Source organism: Elgaria multicarinata, chromosome 1 (genome assembly GCF_023053635.1).
Source record: "Elgaria multicarinata webbii isolate HBS135686 ecotype San Diego chromosome 1, rElgMul1.1.pri, whole genome shotgun sequence".
NCBI lineage: Eukaryota > Metazoa > Chordata > Lepidosauria > Squamata > Anguidae > Elgaria > Elgaria multicarinata.
Genome location: NC_086171.1, coordinates 219,451,989 through 219,465,162, shown reverse-complemented (window position 1 = coordinate 219,465,162; position 13,174 = coordinate 219,451,989). Strand labels below are relative to the sequence as shown.

The 13,174-nt window shown below is 55.7% G+C and overlaps 1 protein-coding gene across 1 annotated transcript in view; it reads right to left on the bottom strand.

Annotated features, from left to right (window-relative positions):
• ZNFX1 (zinc finger NFX1-type containing 1) overlaps positions 1-13,174 on the bottom strand; it is a 107,640-nt gene that overhangs the window by 71,334 nt on the left and 23,132 nt on the right. The gene's annotated exons all lie outside the window — the stretch shown is intronic.

Genomic DNA, 13,174 nt, shown 5'->3' with positions numbered 1-13,174 from the left:
CGTGTCCTGCACTCTGGGAGGTTCGAGAAGAGATCCTGGCCCCCCCTCTGTGTGACAGCCTTTTAAGTATTTGAAGATGGCTTCTGCAGGTCTTTGGGTTACAGACCTCCTGCCCTCCCCCCCGGCCTGCTGTCTAGTCCTGCAAAAAGATCCAAGCAAGAGGAATGGTGGTGGTGGTGGGAGGAGCCTGGGAGTCCTGGCATTTTCTGTCAGGCAGGGAAGAGAATCAGGCCAGCATCTCTCTCATGAGTTCCTAACCCTTCGGAGGAGCGGATGGCTGGGGGGGGGGGGGCGCAGGCATTGCTTAGGTGAGGCCAGGCTCCTCCCCTGGAGTGACTCTGGAGCCCCGGCATGAGGAAACAACTAGAGTAGGTGAAGACCTGCCTCTGTCTACGGCTTCGCCATCCTGCCTTTCAGCCTCTCCCGACCCCCATAGAATAAGTCCATTGTCTGACAGGATGATGGAATGGCAAGAACCAGCCCTCCATGGAGCCACAAGCCTTGAGCAGGGGGTTGGGCTCGATGGCCTTGTGGGCCCCTTCCAACTCTGCTATTCTATGATTCTATGATTCTATGATTCTATGATCTGGGGAGGTTTGGGGGGAAACAGAGGCAGGGGACTAATGGCAGCCCAGGAGGACCTGCTGGTTGCTTAGATGGGTGGAGGATGGCATTTCCAATTCACACCCCTGTCTGAGCAATGCCTTGGTCCTGATCTACACAGGCAATTTAGTGCGGAGCAACAGCACATGGGGGGTCACTTGTGACCTGTGATGCTGTTGCCCATCTGCAGCAACCCAGACGCTTTGCTCTAGAAAAAGTACATTTTCAGAAAGTCCTTTTAGTGCATCTTCCCCCTTAAAAGCAGCTCCAGTGTGGCTCGCTGTAGTGTGCCCTCCCCATTAAATCCTGGGTGTGCCTATTTCTATGACCTGGCAGTGATCTGGTTGAGGGGTGGCGTTGCATAAATTATGCTAATCCGAGTGCATCAAAGCCCAATATTGAAACACTTGTGAAAGATCACAGGCAAGGTGCTGCACTCCAAATGTTTATTCTCAAGAATAAGGTGACCTCCTGGCTCTCACGCTGCTAAATCAGAGTCACATGGCGCTGAAACAAGACAATAGCTTATATACTTCCATGCAGTGGTTAGAAGGAGAATTGCAGCTGAGATGACTCTGCCGCCATTGCCATGTGCTTTACTTCCTTGTTCCCAGGTGTGCTTTGCGCCTGTAGCCCCTCCTCTATAAGGTGATGTCTGGGGCAGTTAGTCAGTGGAGTGGATTTGGCAGGGTTAATTCAGTCAGTATCCTCTGGAACTGACAAGGCTAAGGGGCTTGATGTGTGCCTATGTGCTGCTTGCATGGGGGTAAATAGAGTTCTTACTGGGGGCATCAGGCCACTCCCCCCTTCCTGCCTTGTATGCCCCTTTACCCTTTCCAGGTGTCCCTACGAGTGTTCCGGTGCAGGCTTCCAATGGCAGTGGACCGGGTCCTCTTTGGAATTGAGCTAGCTGGGCGGTCTGCAGCCATGTATGACTTTGTTTAAATTCCACGGTTAATTGACCGTGGTGCTGTTCTCAAGCAGCAGATAAGGCGCGTGGCTGAAGTTACAAAGTAGCAGCCGCGTTATTGTTGGCGGGCTGCCAACACCGCCTCAAATCAGCCCAAGGCACCCTGAGGCTCTCCCACACTAGAGGCCTTCAAGAGGCAGCTGGACAACAATCTCTCAGGGATGCTTTAGGGTGGATTCCTGCATTGAGCAGGGGGTTGGACTCGATGGCCTTATAGGCCCCTTCCAACTCTACTTTTCTATGATTTCTACCGCTCCGCTTTGGCCTCAGGGTGCCTCAGGCTGACCTGATACCACTTTGGTTTTAGGCCAAGGTGGGCCTAATCAGCCTGCCTCAACTCGGATTCAGGGATTCCTATCATCCCCAAGCACGGCTGCCGTGGGGCGTGCCCCCCTGTGATCGGTCTGTGTCAGTGGTGTTGCCGTGGATGCCGGGACCGTCAGCGTGGCTCCTTTCCCTCTTGTTCATGGTGCTCTGGGTCTCTTCCTCACTTTGTGTCTGGGAGTCCATAGGAGGTGGCCGAATAAGCTTTGCCAATGCTGCCGCCTGCCTAGGCTGGCTACTGGCAACACAGCAGCATCTAGGCTGCGTTCTGTTTTTCCTAAATACGTGGTGTTTTTCAGAGCACTTCGCTATGCCAGAGCTCTGGCCCGCCAGTGTGCCTTAAAGTGTTTGATCCCAATACTCCTGGGGAGGCTGGAAAGTGCCCCCCACCCCACCCCATGCCAAATATGAGGAGAGCAAAGAGACTTGGCTTGGCTCCAGGCGCACGGGGTTGCATTGGCCAGAAATCTTCATCTCCGTGGATCTAAACACAGAATAAGGGGTGGGGGTGGGGCACATTAATCGGCTCCATGGAACTTAATTACCGGGCTGGCTCCAGATCCCAGGGCCCCATTCTGCCAGGGCAAACATGACGGGCACAACTTCGACACGCCCAGAGGCAAAGGAGGAAGGAGAGCCATGGCGGAGTGTGAACTCGTGGCGTTCCTCTCCCCTTGCCCCCCAAAGCCTAAAGGGACTTGCAATCCTGGGGGGGGGGAAGGGTTTTTTGCCCCCTGCATGCCCCTTCTTTCTTACACCAGTGGCAATGCAGAACGTTTCTGTGCTGCTAGATCTCCCTCTCTCCCCCCTCCCCTGCCCTCCCCCTCCCCCCCTCCCCTCCTCGATTGGCCTCGCTCCACAAGGCTGCTTCTTACGCAATGCCAACGAGCATTAATACAAATGTTTTGAATGCGTTAACAATGCTAATAGTATTTCCACACTAATTAGTAACGCTGCTCCAACGAACTCCTCTCTTAATGAGATAAATTGCCAGCCAAAGCAGGAGAAGGCCAGAGCAGAGAGGCAGGTGGAGGCGTCAACCAGGCGAGTGCCGGCAACCCTCAGGCTTCTGCGCTCCGGCCTCCCGTGGACTCGGCGCGTCAGCCCACCGCCTGCTTCGCTGCTCCCGGCCACTGCGGGAGGCTGCTGCAGCCTGGCTTGCTGGAGGGCTCATAGGGGCAATCACAAAACCCAGGTGGGGGCAACTTTTTCCTGGGTCAACTAAGGTGGAGGACCTTGAAGCTGCAACAATCTCAAACTGGAAGGAAGGGGGAAGTGGCGCCTGCCCGGGACCTGATCCAAAGCAGGCATTTCTGCTTATACTGTGATTATGAAAAACTGAAAAGGCTCAATTTCCAGGGTCCCCGGAATCTTCTCAAACAGCCCTGGTTTGCCCTGAGCATTGTAGGTGCCGCTGTGTTGGGAGGATTCAAGGCGGAATGTTTGCATTCACTCAGATGACATAGGGACTTAAAATAGCCACTCAAACTTTAACATTAAATGCATTTTATTAAAGAAAAGAGAAAGTTTAACACACAAGCACAAACCTTTTACTCATGCAAAGCAAAATGAGACATACTCACAAATCTTGCTGTGTACTCACAAATCCTGCACTGCCCCTACTGACTCTGCAAACAGGGATCCTCTCTTGCAGAGGCACGTCCATCTCTCTCGGGCAAAACCGAGGTGTCACTGAGGCCCACGTGCTTGGCTCAGAGCCAGAGCAACATCCCGGATCTCATGCCCGAGGGAAAGGAAAGGCATCTCCCTCCGCTTTGTTCAGGCTTCAGAATCTTTCTCAAAGTCAGTAACCTCCCACTTATTACATATTGATTTATTTTAAAATAGCTAAGTCCATTGGTCCAAATTAACCTTTCGACTATCCTCTTCCCAGAATGTCCCATCCTTTCTGACGTAGCTTTAACTTCTTATTTTTATGCACTCAACAGTCTAATCTACTTCTCTTTTCTTCCAGACACGGAGATTTCTAAACCACAACTCTGCCTTTCTGTAACCCTTGACCCATCACCTGGCTCCCTTACCAGGAACACATTCTGTGTGAGCCCTCGTACAGCTTAAAGGTCAACAAAACAAAACAGCATCCCATATCAATATACGTACAATGCATCTAAACAGCCTCAAAGACAGTGTTTTCTTGTCCTCCTGCTTGCCCCCTTAACCTTAAAATGTTACCCCTGCTACCTGTGCATCTCTGAAAACCCCTTCTATGCCTCCCAAGTTTCTTTCCCTATGCTATGCTAACACAAGCCCTTCTAACTCCCCTTTACACACAAAGTTGCAAGGCTTAAGAAAAAGCCTTTCAGCATGAGAGAGAGAGAGGGGGGGGGAAGGTGCACACCCACCCATGGGCTCTGCATCAGAGGGGGCAGCACAAGACAGACCCTTGCCTGCCTGCCTGCCTGCCACCCTCTCCCTCGCCCGGGGGTCCTTGAAGATTCGTGGTCCCTGCGTGGCAGGAAAAGGGATGCGTAGCCCTGTGGAGGAGGGAGAGTGGCAGTGTGGGTCTGACCCAGGAACTCCCTGCATGCCTCCCTGCCCACACAGGGGCCACGAGGCAGAGCTGGTGCCTGCCAGGAGGTGCCGCCTTCCTGGTCCCAGAGCCTGTCCTGGCTCTCAAGCGCAGCCTGGACCTGGGCTGCTCTCAAGGAGTGGCGGCCGGCCAGAGGGGCAGGGGGAGGGGAGACACGGAGGGCAGCTGGAAGGGGCTGCTTTGGCTCACGGCCAGGGAGCAAGGGGCCACGGAAGCGCTGCAGCTCTCCTGCCTGCCCCCCTCTCTCGGGCAACGTGGCCCTTTTGAGCAGCGCCTGCAGCACTGGCAGGCGTGCGGGGGGTGGTGGTGGCTGGCTGAGCCAAGCCGGGTGGCTGCAGCAGAGCCGAGAAAGGTCCCCGCCGAGGGGCTGCAGCTGGCTCAGGATCCCAAGGAAAGGGCCCCAATCCCCTGCCAGGCACCCCTGCATGCAGCAGCCTTCCAGAGGGCCTGCAGTGGCAGGGAGGAGCCTGTGGCCGTGCCGCCATCCCTTGGGAGCAGCCCCAGTCCTGAGGAGTCCCAGCCTTGCGTGAGAGCCAAAATAGCACACACCCCCCGATAGAGCCACCAGCCTTGCACCTGTGCGACATGGGGCAGGGGCAGCTGGGCAAACCAAGAGCACAAGGGGGGCTGAGAGTCCCTTGGTGCCCCCCTCACCCTCAGGTGGAGCCCCGTTGCCCAACAGGGAGGCATTTGCCCTGCCTTGCTGCTGCATCATCGAATCCTAGAACGGTAGAGTTGGAAGGGGCCTCTATAAGGCCATCGAGTCCAACCCCCTGCTCAGTGCAGGAATCCACCCTACAGCATCCTTGACAGACCACTGTTCAGCTGCCTCTTGAAGGCCTGGAGGGTGGGGGAGCATCAATAAGCCCAACGGATTGCTGGGGCAATGACGGAGGAGCAAGTGGCCAGGCAGCCCTTGACAGACTCGGGTCTCTTCCTGTCCCGTGTGAGAAGGGCAGGGGCTTCCTTTGATCTGCCATCGCCCTGCCCTTTCCTGCTGCAGGAGGGCCTCTCTGAGCCACATGGTGATGTGGGGCTATTGGGGTGGGGGCAGCCTGAGTTGCTGGGTTTTCTTTGCAGTTACCTTAGGACTTGGGGAAGAAAATGGGGCCGTGTGTGTGAGTGTGTGAGCGTGTGTGTGTGACATGGTGCCAGAGGGAGCGCTGGAAGTTGCGTGGCTGTCTCCCCAGGCAACAAAGGGTGGGTGGGGGTCCTTTCCCCTCCCTCGCTTCTCCATATCAGGCTAGACACGCACACGCACACACACTCACAGGTGAACCGTCAGTTCCTGGCTCTGTATTTTCAAAGGCTCTTTGACATCTGCTCTCACCAGGATGGGTGGAGCTGGCTCTGCTGGTTCTCAGCTGATGCATTAATTCAACCCTGTTTGTTCACATGCTTGAGTTCTAGTCCGTTGGTCTTGTTATTCCTCTTTAGCCATCTGCGATGGCACCGACCTCACACAGAAGGCCTTGCCTGCCACAGCCTTCTTAAGCCAAGCGCCACCTCTTGAAAAGCCAGAGGAAAGGGTAAAAACAACCCAACCTCTGCCCTGTATGTGAGGGAACAAGGTAAAGGGTCTTGGCAAACAGGTTCTATTGTTGAGGTACTGAACTGCAGGTGTATTGTTAGATGTTTTTACTCTGTGTAATATAGCAGGTAATAAATCTGAGCTGATGCGTAGTTTGTGGTAAAGTTTATTGAAATTTAACAGATCTTTGGTATTTCAATTTAGATCAAACCTGCTTATTTTTATATTTAAAACAACAATCCCAAATCCCTTAAAATCCCATCTCTTCTCACTCCTCACACACCAAACACTCTCATGAAGCACAAGCCAGACTAAAACTCTAAAACCAAACCTCAAAACTAAACTCACAATCCCCTCAGCCAACCTATTTATACTCCCCCTCTCTCACCGCATCACTAGCCACACCCACTCAGTCAAACATTCCGCACTCACTAGACATACAACACCCCCCAGACATACCTAAGGGACAGAAAGGTGGGTATCGCCACACCATCCCTGTCTCTTTCTCCTTTATTCCCCTAACAAGAGGGCACCTCTGAGTCACTCAAGGTCTAAAAGATGGCTCGCAGGTGTGTTCAGGTGGAACACAGGATGGAGGGTGCACATGCAGGTCAGCCACCAGCACATGTGGGAACAGGAAGTGGGTGTCCTGCAGAAGGTCACCCGGGTATCAGAGCCGGACGGAAGAGACGGCCCTAGGCCAGGCCAGGCCAGGCAGGTTGTCCGTCTGGGCCAGAAGGATCTCCTCTGACAGGCAGCCCTGGCCCTGCAGGCCTCCCTGCAGCAAAGAGGTGCCTACCCATCTCCCACTTCTGATGGGAGGCCGGAGAACTCCTGCCTGCAGAGAAAGCTGCGCTGCCCCTCAGCCGTGCACTCCCCCCCCCCGAGAACTGGGCTGCAGCATGCCAGGCTGCTCCCACCCCAGCCCCGGAACCCGTTGCCCATCCTTCTGTCTGCCCCTGCGTTTGAAAGAGTAGTACGCCTCTCCCATGGGGCCTGAGGTCTGCGGCACAGAGGGAGGGAGGGAGGGAGGGACGGAGGGGCTGCTGGGCCACGAGGGGGCTGCTCCTAGACCATCCATCCTGTTCCTCTTCTCCGTGGTGCCCCCTCCCTCTGAAGACCACGGGCAGGGCAGGCGCATCGCAGGAGCAGCCGGGAGCCACAGCGCTGACAGCCCCTTTTTGAAACAAGATGAATGAGCTGGAGTTGGTGAAAATGATTCTAATTTATAATCCGCCGCTTTGTGGAGCTCCCCAATTAATTCTCTATAGATACATAAATAGGCCGCATGTTTATTTTGCTTCCAACGTAATAAACATTACACTCTGTCCCCTGCTTTTGCTGCCCGTTCCTGTCAGCGCCTTCCTGCCTGCAGCTAATTCCTCACACCTGCCTGGCAAGCTCTGGGGAGCAGCGGTGTTGAGCGAGGGAGGGAGGGAGGGAGGGAGCGTGGGGTGGGGGCTGGAAGTCCCTGGGGCAGGGAGGCAGAGAAAGGCCTGAGCAAAGGAGCCCCTGCTGCTCCTCCCCCCCCCACATCCCCCTTGGACAAGGCCATCGCAGCCCAGCTTGTTCGCCTCCGGAAGCACCATCCGTCTGGGCTTTAGCTGCCCGGACCGGCCAAGTCCCAGAGGAGACACCTGGGAGTGGTGCGGCCCAGGCCTGGCCTGGCCACAGGGGCCTTCGAGAGCCCCTCTTGGCCTGCCCACCAGGCCCACTCTGCCTCTGGCAGACCTGCTTCATAGCCACACAGGATGGGCAGCTGGCCAGCCCATTCATGCCCCATCCTCCTGCTCCTGCCATTTCTTGGGCTGACGAAGTGACCTCGTGGCCCATTTCATCCCTGTGCGGCTTGGGTGCCTCTTCGGTGGCATGTTTCAGGGGAGGCAGCGCATGTTGGTGGATCCAAGAGCCAGCGGGAAGATGGTAGAGAGCGGGTGGATGGCTGCCCTTCTCTTCCAGGCCCAAAGCAGCCCGGCTTCAGAGCCCACAGCGGAAGTCCTCGGTGCCAGTCCCAGGGAGCAGTCATTAGCAGCCCGGTCCAGGAGGCGGGCAGGGTCCAGCGTCGGAAGCAGCCGTGGGAGGTCAAGGGCCCAATGGCAGGGAGCATCGCCGGGAAAGGGCCCAGGCTCGGGGTGGCAGAACCCCAGCTTCGTCTGCAGAAGCTCCTGGCTCCAATCCCTGGCAGCATCTCCAAGGCAGGGTAGGAGCCCGGTGGGACAGCTGCTGCCGCCGCCAGTCTGTGCACAACAAGTGCCCTCTGGATGCATTGGACTACTACCCCTATCACTCCCAGCCATGCAGGCATGCTGGGGTGATGGAACACACCTGGGGGGAGAAGTGGGTGGGGGAGGCTGGCGCGGAAAACACTGGGCTAGATGGAGCCGTGGAGAAGAAGGCATCTGCGGTCATGCCTAACATTGTCCCAGCCCAGCAAGAATTCCCGTTCCAGAGGCAGCGTCCCAAGGGCCAGGGGCCAGCAGCCCAGCCCAGCCCAGCCCAGCCCAGCCCAGCCCAGCCCAGCCCATTCCGTTCCCAAAGGCAGCATGTGGGAGCAGCAGCAGCGCAGCCGTCTTGCCGGGACTGAGGCTGGGAGTTAGGGGGATGGAGGAGCGATCCCCACCCCCACCCCCACCCCCACCCCCCACCAGCACTCCACAGACGCCGGGCCCTCCATCGCACCTGCTGCCGGCCCCCAGTTCTAGCTCTCTGTTTTCATCTTTGTCCCCGCTGGGGGCCAGCCCCTCTGCCATGCTGCTCCCAGAGCCGGGCTCAGCCGTCACCTGCTCTTGCCCCAGCTGCACGGGGCGCCTTCCTGAATGCGTCACGGTTCTGTGAGATGGCTCACGAATTCTGGGCTTTCTCTGTTTCGGGGCAGATTGTGTCCAGACAGCAAGTTTCTAGAGAGTTGCCGTAGAAAACTGTAGTGCAAACAAGAGCCTGCAAGCCTCTCTCCCAACCGACCCCCCCACATCTCTTTCACTTGCCCAGCCTTACGAATGGCAGGGAGGGAGGCAGGGAGGGAGAGAAAGCAGCCAAGGTGAGGCTGGGGCTCTGCCAGCCTTTGCAGACTCTTTGCAACGCAGGCTTCTAAGCCTGCTGAGACCCGCTTGTCATCAACAGGAACTCTTGAAATTGCAGCTTTCTGTTCCATCTGGTGAATGGGTTAGGAGGTGGCATGTAGAAAGGGGGGGGGGTGTCCTCAGAGTTGGCTGCTCAGAAGTCTTCCTTTCAGAGTGCTGAGTAACGTCTCTCAGCCTCACTGTGGGAACCGTAGACTCACTCGGGAGCAATTGCAACCTCCCTGGCAGCTCCGTTGGTGGGGCTGACATTTCTGCCCTGCCACTCCACACTCGGGCTCAGCAGCACCCATGGCAGCTGACGCCACTCTTGACCCCCACCGCTGCAAAGATGCCTTCCGTGGGCGCCTCAACGGCTGCTACGTCCCCTCCGTGCTCCTGCTGCCTTTGCAACGTGAGACGTTGGTGAACGCGCGGGAGAGGGAGGAGGCAGGCAGGCTGGCAGGTGAGGAGGGGGAGGGTGCTGCTAAGCCACCAAGGGGGCGAGGAGGCTTGTAACAGCGCCAGGATTTCTCAACTGGGGGTGTTTCCCCATTTTTGACCTTCTTCCTCGGCCCTAATCCAGAACCTGGCGGGTGGTGGTGTGGTTACTGAGGGTAACCAGTATTACTTCAGTGGTGGGGAGAAGACATCCCTTCAAGTCCATGGCACAGCTGTGGGTCCTGGCATGGCCACAGAAGGCGCCAACATGCTCTTGGCTGACACGGAACAGCGCTGTCTCAGCTCCCGTCTCCCCCAAGGCCTCTTCTCCACCTGAGATTCATTGGTGGTGTCGTTACCCACCATCCACCTGACCCTAGAACAGCCCACGCAAGAAGTTCACTTTCTGGATGTGACTGCACAATCGACACTGAAGCGCCACTCTCTGTCAGAAACCTACATGCTTCCAGCTTCCATCCAGAAAGCACCCCCGGAGCCATTGTTTAGACCCCTACTGTTGCATAAATTATGCTAATCTGAGTGCGTTCAAATCCAATATTGAGACATGCAAAAGATCACAGGCAAGGCGTTGGGCACCAAACGTTGGGCACCAAACGTTTATTCTCGAGAATAGGTGATGACCTGGTGCTCATGCAGCAAATACATGGTCACACTGTGCTGAGGCAGGGCAATAGCTTATATACTTCCATGCAGTAGTCAGAAGGGGAATTACAGCTGAAAGTGCCATGTGTGTTGTACCTGTAGCCCCTCCCCTATTGGTGATGCGGCTAGGGGGCAGTCCTAAGGACTTGGCTGAGTTTAATTGGTCAGTGTCATTTTGAAACTGACCTATGGTGTTAAAGTGCACCTAAACGATGTTCACTTGAAGTTAGGTGGCGCTGGAGCTGGGGGGGGGGGGCGAACATCTGGCTGCCACCATTACGTGTGAAATACCTGCTCTCAGATGTCCTTTGCCCTGCATACCTGCACTTAACCTTTCCCCTGTATGGTGATGTCTGGACAGCCAGCCGGTGAGTGGATTTGATGGGATTAACTCAATCAGTGTCCTTTAGGGCTGACAAGGCTAGAGGCTTAATGTGTGCCTACGTGCTGTTTACATGGGGGTAAATGGAGACTCCACTGGGGCATCTGACTACTTCCTCTTCTCTGCCCTATGTGCCTCTGTACCCTCCCCCAGTGTGCCTGTGTGTGTAGGCGTTGGTGGGTGCCTGCATGTACATGTCTGTGTACACACGTGTGTGAACACGTGTCAAGATGTGTGTATGCGTGTCAGGGGGAAATGGACATTATAGTTTTTACGTCACTGCGACACAACCACATCTACTCAGACTCATCAGGCAGAGACTCACAGACATTTCTCTGACTACAATGCTCACCCAACAAAGTGAATAAACAGATCAACAGGGCCAGGATAATATCCAGGAATAATCTACCTCAGAACAGACCCAGAAAAGAAAACGACAGAACACCAGCTGTTGACCGCTAGAGCTCCCAGCTACCCCCAACGGCCAATGACCCTTTGCCTCTCACAGGCCATGGGGTGGGGTGGGGGAAGCTGTGCTCCGCCCAGAAAGGGAGATGCAGCAGCAACAGCAGAGCTACAGATGCGGCACCAGAGGTCCTTTGGCAGTCCCAGACGCCAACGCTGTCCCCACGTCCATGGTTGCTGCACTACTGGACCTCCTCATGCCGCCCACAATACACCCCTGCAGTCCTTTGCCAGCAATGGCCTAGGGCATTCCTCACAGGGCAAAGAGGGCAGCCTCCGGGCAACAGAATAAAACGACACACATCCATCGGACATCAGGGATGCCAGTGTCCAGAAACCAGTGGGAAAACACTTCAGCCACACAGGACTCCCTCTCCCCCTCTCCTTCTCTCTCCCACTCTCTCCCACTCCTCTCTCCCTCTCTCTCCCCATCTCTCCCTCTCCTTCTCTCCCCCTCTCTCTCTCCCCATCTCTCCCACTCCTCTCTCCCCCTCTCCCTCTCTCTCCCACTCTCTCCCTCTCCTTCTCTCTCCCCCCTCCCTCTCTCTCTCCCCATCTCTCCCACTCCTCTCTCCCTCTCTCCCTCTCTCTCCCCATCTCTCCCTCTCCTTCTCTCTCCCTCTCTCCCTCTCCTTCTCTCTCCCTCTCTCTCTCCCCATCTCTCCCACTCCTCTCTCTCCCTCTCCCTCTCTCTCTCCCCATCTCTCCCACTCCTCTCTCCCTCTCCCCCTCTCTCTCCCCATCTCTCCCTCTCCTTCTCTCTCCCCCTCTCTCCCTCTCCTTCTCTCTCCCCCTCTCTCCCTCTTGCTCTCTCCCTCTCCTTCTTCTCTCTCCCTCTCTCTCTCTCTCTCTCTCTCTCCCCCTCTCTCCCTCTCTCTCTCCCCTCCCCCTCCCCCTCTCTCTCCCCCCCCCTCTTGCACACACAGTGGCCATTGTGGAGCAAAGAAATGTCCAATATGACACAGTGGACCCACCATCCATGAAGAGGTTCAGCTCTATGTCCTGTGGCTTGAATAGGAACAAATGGTTTTTTGTTTTTAAAAACCGCACTATAATCTGTTAATCACCTCACCATGCAAGGATGCCTGTGCTATCACCCAGCAACTGCTTTGTAAACGGCCATTGCTAATAAGGTAACTATCCCTGTCAGTACTTTCTGCATTTCAACTCCATCATACCTCACTGTTTACAATCTCCTCACTGCTGGCTCCCCTGAACCTGTAGTTTAGGGCAAGGCTTCATGCATTAGATGCTTCTGCCATCATCATCAATAATACTAATACTAATAACAACAACCATAATATATTTATTTCTTACCCGCCTCTCCCTTTGGATCGAGTCAGGGAACAACATTAATACAATATAAATCAAATGCATAAAACTAATTAAAAGAGCATATAAAACCAATCCAATATTAAAATGACCATCAGGGCATCTTAAAATTCTTAGGTTTAAAATTCATCTGGGTCGGCCTGCCGGAAGAGGCTAGTCTTCTCGGCTGCCTTAAACTTGGAGAGAGAGCATTAAGCGGACGAATCTCCTCCGGCCGGCCATTCCGCAATCTGGGGGCGGCAGGAGAAAAGGGTCTTCTGGGTAACAGTTGTCAGCCTAGCTTGAGGCCCCCTCAGGACTCTATGCGTGAGTCGTGAAGGTGCCTCAAGACTCTCGGTTGTTTTCACGGGATTGGGTGGAACCACGTGGGAGGCAGGCTGGGAAGGTTCCTGCCCTGGTGGGGAGGAAGGCTGTAGAGAGGCGCATGTCAGTGGCCTTCGTGTGACACAGGCTGCCTCGCAAGCCCCCCTTTCGCCTGCCCCCCCACCCCCGGGCGCACACAGCACACGGCTTGCCTTGCCTTGCCTTGCCTACTGGAGCCCTCAGCGAGCACCTGCCCTCCTTCGTGGCATGTTCGTCCACGGTCTACTAGAAGCCTTGTGGATCTTTGGGGGAGCTGGTGGGGGAGCAGCAGGGCCAGGTGATTTGGAACGGCGCGGCACGTGGATGGCAGGGGGCCGCTTCTTAGCCGCCACCCTGCAGGCCCCCCACCCTCTTCCTGAGCACCTCGCCCACGTTCTTCCGCTGCCCAGAATCCTTTTTGCATTTCTCTGTGGTTTTATAATTTCATGTCCTCTTTTCTCTCTCTCTTTTCCCTCCTCCCCTGCTTGCACCTGCTGGATCCTTTCAGAGCCGC